Source organism: Rhinoderma darwinii (assembly GCF_050947455.1).
Source record: "Rhinoderma darwinii isolate aRhiDar2 chromosome 12 unlocalized genomic scaffold, aRhiDar2.hap1 SUPER_12_unloc_15, whole genome shotgun sequence".
In the NCBI taxonomy this organism is placed as follows: domain Eukaryota; kingdom Metazoa; phylum Chordata; class Amphibia; order Anura; family Rhinodermatidae; genus Rhinoderma; species Rhinoderma darwinii.
Window position 1 is genome coordinate 281,794 of NW_027461868.1, and position 8,966 is coordinate 290,759.

The window sequence follows — 8,966 nt, forward strand, 5'->3', positions numbered from 1 at the left end:
AGTATATAGATATTTATTTTTTATTTGTAAAACCTTCTCTGGGGTGGCCATATTGGAGACATAAACTTCCTTCCTGTATTTCCTGTACAGACATGTGTGTGCTTTATGGCAGCTGCAATGAATGGCAGATAATTGACAGAAAAATGGCATAGATTATTACAGTCTCCAGTGATGGACTATAGCCCCCTACCCCAGAGACCGGGGAGTGACAGGGGAGCTTTATCTGCATGTATAGTGTTGTAGTGCTGGAGGTCTAGATAAGGTAGGACAGCAATAGAGCTGTCATCAACTATAACGATAATGAGATGATTCTCCTCATCCTATGTCTTTATAAACAGCATAACCAGCAAGTGAGCTACAGAGAAAAGGAAATGTCAGCTTATTGGGACTACTGTAGTGGCCAGAGTAAAGGTCCTTTTACGTGGCCCCACGAGGGCCGTGTAAATGAGCGCCGATCAACGAGACAGCTCGTTGATCGGCGCTCGTTTGCTCCTTTCACAAGGAGCTATTTATGGGGACGAGATCTCGTTACTACGATCCCCCGTCCCCATACATTATTATCATGTCGGCAGCACGTCTCCCTGTTTACACATGGAGATGTGCTGCCGGCAACGATAATAGTCTCAGTATTTAAAGTGATGCAATCAGCCGATGAACGAGCGTTTACTCGTTCATCGGCTGATCATTGCCCTGATTACACAGGGCAATTATCGTGAACGAGCGTTCTGTGAACTCTTGTTTGCCCAATAATTGGCCGTGTAAAAGGGCCTTAAAGAGGCTCTGTCACCAGATTTTGCAACCCCTATCTGCTATTGCAGCAGATAGGCGCTGCAATGTAGATTACAGTAACGTTTTTATTTTTAAAATACGAGCATTTTTGGCCAAGTTATGACCATTTTTGTATTTATGCAAATGAGGCTTGCAAAAGTCCAAGTGGGCGTGTTTAAAGTAAAAGTCCAACTGGGCGCGTATTATGTGCGTACATCGGGGCGTGTTTACTACTTTTACTAGCTGGGCGTTCTGACGAGAAGTATCATCCACTTCTCTTCAGAACGTCCAGCTTCTGGCAGTGCACAGACACAGCGTGTTCTCGAGAGATCACGCTGTGACGTCACTCACTTCCTGCCCCAGGTCCTGCATCGTGTCGGACGAGCGAGGACACATCGGCACCAGAGGCTACAGTTGATCTGCAGCAGCATCGGCGTTTGCAGGTAAGTCGATGTAGCTACTTACCTGCAAACGCTGATGCTGCTGCAGAATCAACTGTAGCCTCTGGTGCCGATGTGGCCGACACGATGCAGGACCTGGGGCAGGAAGTGAGTGACGTCACAGCGTGATCTCTCGAGAACACGGCTGTGTCTGCACTGCCAGAAGCTGGGCGTTGTGAGGAGAAGTGGATGATACTTCTCTTCAGAGCGCCCAGCTAGTAAAAGTAGTAAACACGCCCCGATGTACGCACATAATACACGCCCAGTTGGACTTTTACTTTAAACACGCCCACTTGGACTTTTGCAAGCCTCATTTGCATAAATACGAAAATGGTCATAACTTGGCCAAAAATGCTCAATTTTTAAAAATAAAAACGTTACTGTAATCTACATTGCAGCGCCGATCTGCTGCAATAGCAGATAGGGGTTGCAAAATCTGGTGACAGAGCCTCTTTAACTGGAATATTTCAAGATTATTATTTTTTATATGGATAGTCGAATAAAATGTTAGAAAAAACTAAAAAAATGGAAACAAATATATACACTGATGATACATTCCCTTTAAAAAAAAAAAAAAGCCAACAAAAAATGCCTTAAAAATGCACCATAACAAAGTCACCACAACTTTAATTTGATGAGAGTTTAATTTTCAACTCAGATGAGCATTCAGCAGAAGACAGGAGGGGCTGGAGACCGAGACAACAGGGAGCCCGTCTGATGGAATAAGCTCTGAATGGCAACAAGCAGCTAGCAATGCAAGCTGCAAAAGAAACGGTGCAAAATGGTTAATGAAAACTAATCACGAAAATGTTTTAACATACAATACATGCAAGACAATAAAAATAAATTAAAGATGCCCATAGGTCAAAAAGAAGAAAGTTAAATACATTTTGTTCAACCCCTGAATACCTAAAGGTATAATACCTTAGTGACCAAGCAATTTTTTTAATTTTTCCATTGTGGCATTCAAAGAGCTATACGTTTTTTATTTTTCCATCGACATATCTGTATAAGGTCTTGTTTTTTGTGAGACAAGTTGTATTTTTTAATAGCGCCGTTTTTGGCTACATATAATTTATTGATTACATTTTATTAACTTTTCTGATAGGGTAATGGAAAAAAACAAAAATTTTGCCATTCCTTTTTGCCTCTTAAATTTAATTTTATTCAGTGGGTTGTTACGATTGCGACGATTCCAAATTTATATAGGTTTTTTTTAGGTTTTACTACTTTTACACAGTAAAAACACTTTTTTTCATAATTATTTGTTTTTGTGTCTCCATATTTTAAGAGCCATACCTTTTTTATTTTTCAGCTGACACAGCTGTCTGAAGTTTTTTTTTGTGGGACGATGTGTAGTTTTTATTGGTACCATTTTGGAGTACATGTGAGTTTTTGTCACATTTTTGTGAAGGCCGGATAGACAGAAAACAGCAATTCTGTCATTGTTGTTTTATTTTATTTTTTACGGCGTTCACCGTGCGGGTTAAATAATGTAATAATTTTATAGTTGGGGTCAATACGGACGCGGTGATACCAAATATGTGTAACTTTTTTACTTTCTTTTTTATAATTAAGCATTTTGTAAAGGGAAGAAGTGGACTTTTTATTTTTTCCTATTTGGGATTTTTATTTATTTGTTATAAACTTTATTAAACTTTTTTTTTTAGTCCCACTAGTGGACTTTACTGTGCAATCATTTGATCTTATTTGATCTTGCCTCTGGTATAGCCTAACGAGCATTCACTAAAAGCAGACCTGGGGGCGTTTGTCAGGCCCCCGGCTGCCATATTAACCATTAGCACCTGGTAATCGCATCGCGGGAGTGCTGGTGGGGTGAGAGAGGGAGCCCCCTCCCTCTAAAACCACTCAGATGCGGCGGTAGGTATTGATCGCCGCATCTGAGGGGTTAAACGGGCTCACATGACCGGAAACCACTGCGATTAGTCTCCAATTGTTGCCCTGAAGCCCGAGGCTCTTAGCAACAGCCTGGGATTCAGAAGCAGAGAGCCCGAATCAGCGGAAACGTATTCTGAAGTGCCGCCGTATAAACACTATATGTCTGTCGTTAAGGGGTTAAAAAAAATTGGCCAAAGTAAAAAAATGAAACACTTTCTTTCCTTAAGAGTGTCTTTATTGTGCAAATGTATGAAAGACCAAAAACAATATATTTGGTTTTGCCAAAATTGTAACAACCTGTAGAATAGCAGAATTGCAGTTTTTTTAAATTCTACTCCCTTCCAAAAAGAATGAAAATAATGAAAAGTTAATCAATAAGTTGTATATACTCCAAAATGGTGCCATGGAAAAACACAAGGCATCCCGCAAAAAGTTCTCATCCAGGTCAACGGAAAAATAAAAATGTTATAGATCTCGGAATGCGGTTAGGCAAAAACTGTGCCTGAAGGCCCAAAATAGGCCGAATCCTAGCTTTATTTTATCACTTTCTGTTATGGTAATACCACTTCAAGGGGTTAAAAAACATTCTCCCTCCCCCACTCTATAAACGATGACATTTGTCGAAACGTGATAGGTCCTCTTACATAACAGTAAATGCCAATGTTTTATTTTTATGTTCCATAGATTCCCCTCAAAGTGGAGTAAGATTCTCTATTCTCTGTATACAGGACGGTACTATTTATTACTTAAGCATTATCAATTTTACCGGTTCTGATGAAATCTAAAAATCTACGGGAATCCATTATTTCTCTATTGTGAAATTTTGAATTGAGAAAAATAAAAAATTACATTTAACAAATATTTTGAATGAATGTATTTGGAAACAGGCACTGTATCATCATACGTCTGAGACACTTCATAAAGAGTAAGACTATACCCCATAGAGGGGCATCCAGACAGCTCATAAATAGAAGAGAACATATATAGCAATATTAGAAAATAGATTTCTCTATGTGGAAGCCGATTTTTCGGAGACCAAAAATAACCGAGAGCTTCACACATAATTAAAATGGAACACGACGTCCAATCTACTGTTTGACTCATGCAGAGATAAACTGACTTTTCCTACATACACATATGGAAAGCTGATGTTTTTTCCACACAAATGTTTTATAATCCTAACATCTGGATTTGGACAGCAGATGTCTCTGTGTAGACTGTAATCTGCAAATAATAATGAAGTAGACTGTGCTTTTCTGTAACAATCTATTCGAGATGTGGATTTTTTTTTACAATTTTTTCGACTGACATCAAATGGTGGTAAAATGACTTCAATTATGACTTCACATAAATAACGAAAGCCATCACATCAAGCAATGTTTATAAATGTGCTCATTCTATAAAATAATCCCAGCTATCCATCAAAACCTTATTATTTATACAAAACCCAATGAGTTCTGGTGGTGGATACGGGACAAAGTCAAGAGGAGAATCGGAACATATCTCCTAAGAGACCCTCATTTGAAGGGATAGTCGTTACTTGCCAACTCTTAGAAATTCTCTTCATGGAGATTGATCACAGTGGTGCGTAGTGATTAGAACATAAGCCATGCCCATTTTTGCAGGGCACATCCCTTTACAAGACCCCTCACCCTAATGTTCTTGAATCATAAGCAGCACTCATACCCCAAATTTAATCACCTAAGATTCAGACCCCTCAGTTTCAGACCACTTAGTTTCAGACCCAAAGGCCATACCAATGGTGCTGCTACTGCTGCCGCACCTCAGGGGATTCTCGTGCCACCCACAGTGCATGCGTCCTGACGCCGGGGCTGAGTCCAATGACACAGCATCCGGCACCAGGACTGGAAGCGCAAAATGGTGCTGGCATCGGAAAATGGCGGGGGGATGCGGGAGAATTTTGAACTGGTCCAGGAGTGCAGGAGGCCTCCCATTTTTCCGGGAGCCTCCCAGATGGATGTTTCAGAAGAGTTGACAAGTATGACATGGATCATACCAACAGGACATGCTTAATTAGTGCATTTCAGCATCTTTGGACCGCTTTGAGGCACTTAATAAGAACATTGTGTAATACAACTGCTGATTGCTGAAGGTTTCAGCAGCCAAACCCATGGGTGGGAGGGGTGGGCTGCCTTTTACGTTGTCCAAGAACAGGAGACATAACATGAAATAATTTGTAAACACAAAGATGGTTTTCTGCATGTAAACGCTACTTTGTATTTCACAGCAGAAGCGAACCAGTAGCCTCCAAGTAGCCTCCACAGCCTATTCAGCTCTGGCCACATGGGGTATCCTGCTTCTCTTGCCCCCTCTCACACCCACAGTGGTTTCTCACAGTGTCTACCTCCAATGGAAGGTTGCAATGTATACCACTGTATAAGCATATAGTAAGATACGTCGCCCAAACACCGAAGGCAGAGTATACTGAAGCTCTGTGCCTGGGGAAACTCTTGACATCACTTCCCCAGGGCCGGAATTCTCTGGCAGTGCGCTAACTGATGCTCTTCCCGGGACTCCGGCCCTATGGAAGCATTTACATTTAACAAATACCTGTGACAGATGCCATACAGTGGCATTTGTCACCCATAGCCTTATTTGTCAAAAGAAAACGTATCCCGCACAGTATTTTGCGGTATCTCTCAGGATGGAATAGCGTAATCTACTATGCTATTCCTTCCATTAATAAAGATGTTCTGACATATACCAGCCGGATTGAGGCCAAAAGGACTAATGGAGCCCTATGAACAGGTTTATCGTGTACGTCGGGAGCTTTGCCGACGTACACGATACACATAGGAACAAAACTTTCGTGCACTAGGCCTTACATAGACACTGCATCACCCTAGTCAACCATTCACAGCCAACCAAGCATGAAGTCACAGCAAAATCTACATCGTGCCAATCAGACGCATTAAAAAATATGTTTCTGGGAGAGGTGTGGCTAAGCACGCTCGCGGCTCGACGCATCTGAGTTGAGTTCCTCTGCCAAAAAGCAGGAATCTACTTCTCTATAAAACATAAATGCACTAAGAAGCTGCTCAAGTGTCCCCGATGCTGCAGGTCCACTCAGTGCCAAATTCATACTTCTTCAACCCGCTGATTGAGTGTCCATTGAGATCCAGGTGGTGCCATCATCGCTGCAGCAATTTTCCGCTTGCACCACACGTAGGTGTTCTATGTCTGCAGGGGAAATGGTGTCTCAAATTACAGATCCCTTACCTTTCCCCGTCTAGTGACTTTCGCCCCTGTATCCTTAAGCCTGCACAATGGCCCGCAGCTGCAGATACACTTTTCAACCCCTGTGATGCCTCTGGGTGTGGGGCGGCGGATACACGCTTGCCCCACCAATGACGGGGCAAAGGCAACCAATATTACATGACACCATTGAGGTGTTTAAGACACCTCCACCTGCCTCTCAACACAAAAGTGCCTCTTTTATTCCATTCTTCCCACCTGGGGCTGCCATCCTGCAATGGCCACAGGACCTGAGGCTCTTACCCCTTATGCCCAGGAGCAACAGTGCCTAGCTTCTAGATGCCTGGTGATACCTGTTGCCCCACTGTCCCACCCATGGAAACCTCTTCTTTGAGGACTATCCTCTGGACTCTGGCGGCAATATGCACCCTGAAGACCACACCTCTGCCAGTAGAATACATTTTCTGCAGTGCTGTTCTGTCATTACTTACTGTCCCCAGTGGGGCTCACAATCTAAATTCCCTATCTATATGTTTTTGTAGTGTGTGAGGAAACCGGAGTAACGAGAGGAAACCAGAGTACCTGGAGGAATTCTATGGAAAACATATAAACAACATGCAGATGGTCCTTTGTCAGATTCAAATCCAGGACCCCAGAGATTCAAGGCAACAGTGATAACCACGCCTTCCATTGATCCTCTTCCTATCGGTGACAATTCTTACTAACACACAATTAGAAGGCAAGCAATAAGTAACTGAGAGATGAAAGACTATATGACTGCAGGATCAGACTGCACAGGGTTTGCATGTTGTCTGTTACCATGGAAACATATAGGCCTATATAAGAAATATAGACACAAAACAACAGAAAATTTGAATCAAGAAGATTTGCATAGATGTTTTTCTTTAGATGCATTGGGTCAATAAAAAAAAATAGCATTATCTCATTAGCATATATCTTCACACGAAAGATTTGTATTGTTGGATGGCGCAAGTTTAATTTAAGCATCTAAACTGGTACATAATTTGTATCATCCTTTGCATTTATGGGTTTCAAAGTAAAAAAAAAAATTGAGTATACCTTTAATTCAGCAATAAATAATATAAACCTGATAATCTGGCTCTTCTTTCCAGAATAGCAATACGATTTTTATTTCACAATACCACAAGCACAAGACTAAGATAAGACTAAGATAAGACTAAGATAAGAATTGATTTTGTGTTAGCATTTTATTTGGGGCTTTATTTCTGAAGTTTATACAAGTGAATGAGTTTTATATACATTATTTCTCTTTGACTGTCTGATAATCCAGAATATCTGGTATACAGACACATACACACAAGGACATATGTATACAGAAACATATACACACAGAGACATATAGACATACATAGGCACTTACCATCTCTCCTTGCTGACAGTCTTACAGGTTTCTTGCAGGGGCGGGCTATGGGCAGAGCTCCCTCCTCTTCTCTTGTGTCCTCTTTTTCCTCCATGTGTGTAACGAGGAGCAGAGCATATATACAGTAGATCATACGACCTGGTCAGTGGCGCCCCTACATGCTGGTAGGCTGCAGCGCCCTGTGCACTCGCACAGGTCGCACACCCCTAAGGCTGTCCCTGCTTAGAACTATCAGATCCTATTGATGTCATTAAATGTGACCTAAGAAGTTCATTAGCTTGCTACTTTTAAGGGGACAATAAGCTGCCCTTACCTACTGGGCGCTTGTGCAGCTCCACAGATCACACACACGGTACGTCTGTCCCTCTATTATACATATTATTATAATTTTATACACGTCATTAATCATTACTTACCTGAAATGACAACTATACCTGTATATCTACTATCAGAAATTAGCGAATCTTGGTCCACCAGAGTGGGGGCCGCTCTTACAGAAGGGCTCTCCATTGTGGCTATAATGGTGGACCACCCTCTATGATGTCCATATAGACAGATTTACTAAAATATATGTGGCCGATTTCTAGCTGTAAGATCTGCCTACTTGTGAACATTTGATGTACTTTATGGTAGGGGTCTGCAAGCAATGGCTCTCTAGCTGTTGTCAAACTACAACCTCCAGCATGCTCCGACAGCCAGCTGACAGGGCATGCTGAGAGTTGTAGTTTTGCAACAGCTGGAGAACCACAGGTTGCAGACAACTGTAGGCTCCCTCTGAAATCCTCTCTAACGTATGTGGACATTTCGTTAAGATAAAGTAGTTTGAGATTATGACTGGGCACAGGAACATATGTGTGAAGATTCTTTATACATCTCTAAGGAATCTGCCTCTAGTACAATACCTAATCAATAGCAGAGATAATATTATGTATATGTTGGGGGGGCCTTGGTGGTAAGCAAGTATCCTTATGGAATGGGAGTCCTATGTTTGACTATCCAGAGAAAAATCTAATCTCCATATTCCTTTGGGTATCTAGCTAGGTAGACTGTAAGGGGTGAAAGGGCCCCTTTTGGGTGCTGTGTCCAGGGACATGAAACACCTTTGACATGTTATCAAACCATTAGAAAAGAAGACTTTAAATTGTGTGGGCATTGACCTTTTGTCCCGGTGCCCAAAGTAACATGAAGAGGAATCTAGTGTCCCAATGCTGTTCTTATTTAGAGTTATACATTATTTTATT

General features: G+C 41.6%; 1 long non-coding RNA gene across 1 annotated transcript; it reads right to left on the reverse strand.

Moving 5' to 3' along the window:
• Window positions 1-1,833: 1,833 nt before the first annotated feature.
• Window positions 1,834-7,920, reverse strand: LOC142698131 (uncharacterized). Its single transcript, XR_012865698.1, has 2 exons — window positions 7,726-7,920; window positions 1,834-1,968 (listed from the first exon to the last, which is right to left on the reverse strand). It is a non-coding gene; the product is annotated as an uncharacterized LOC142698131 (long non-coding RNA).
• Window positions 7,921-8,966: the final 1,046 nt, after the last annotated feature.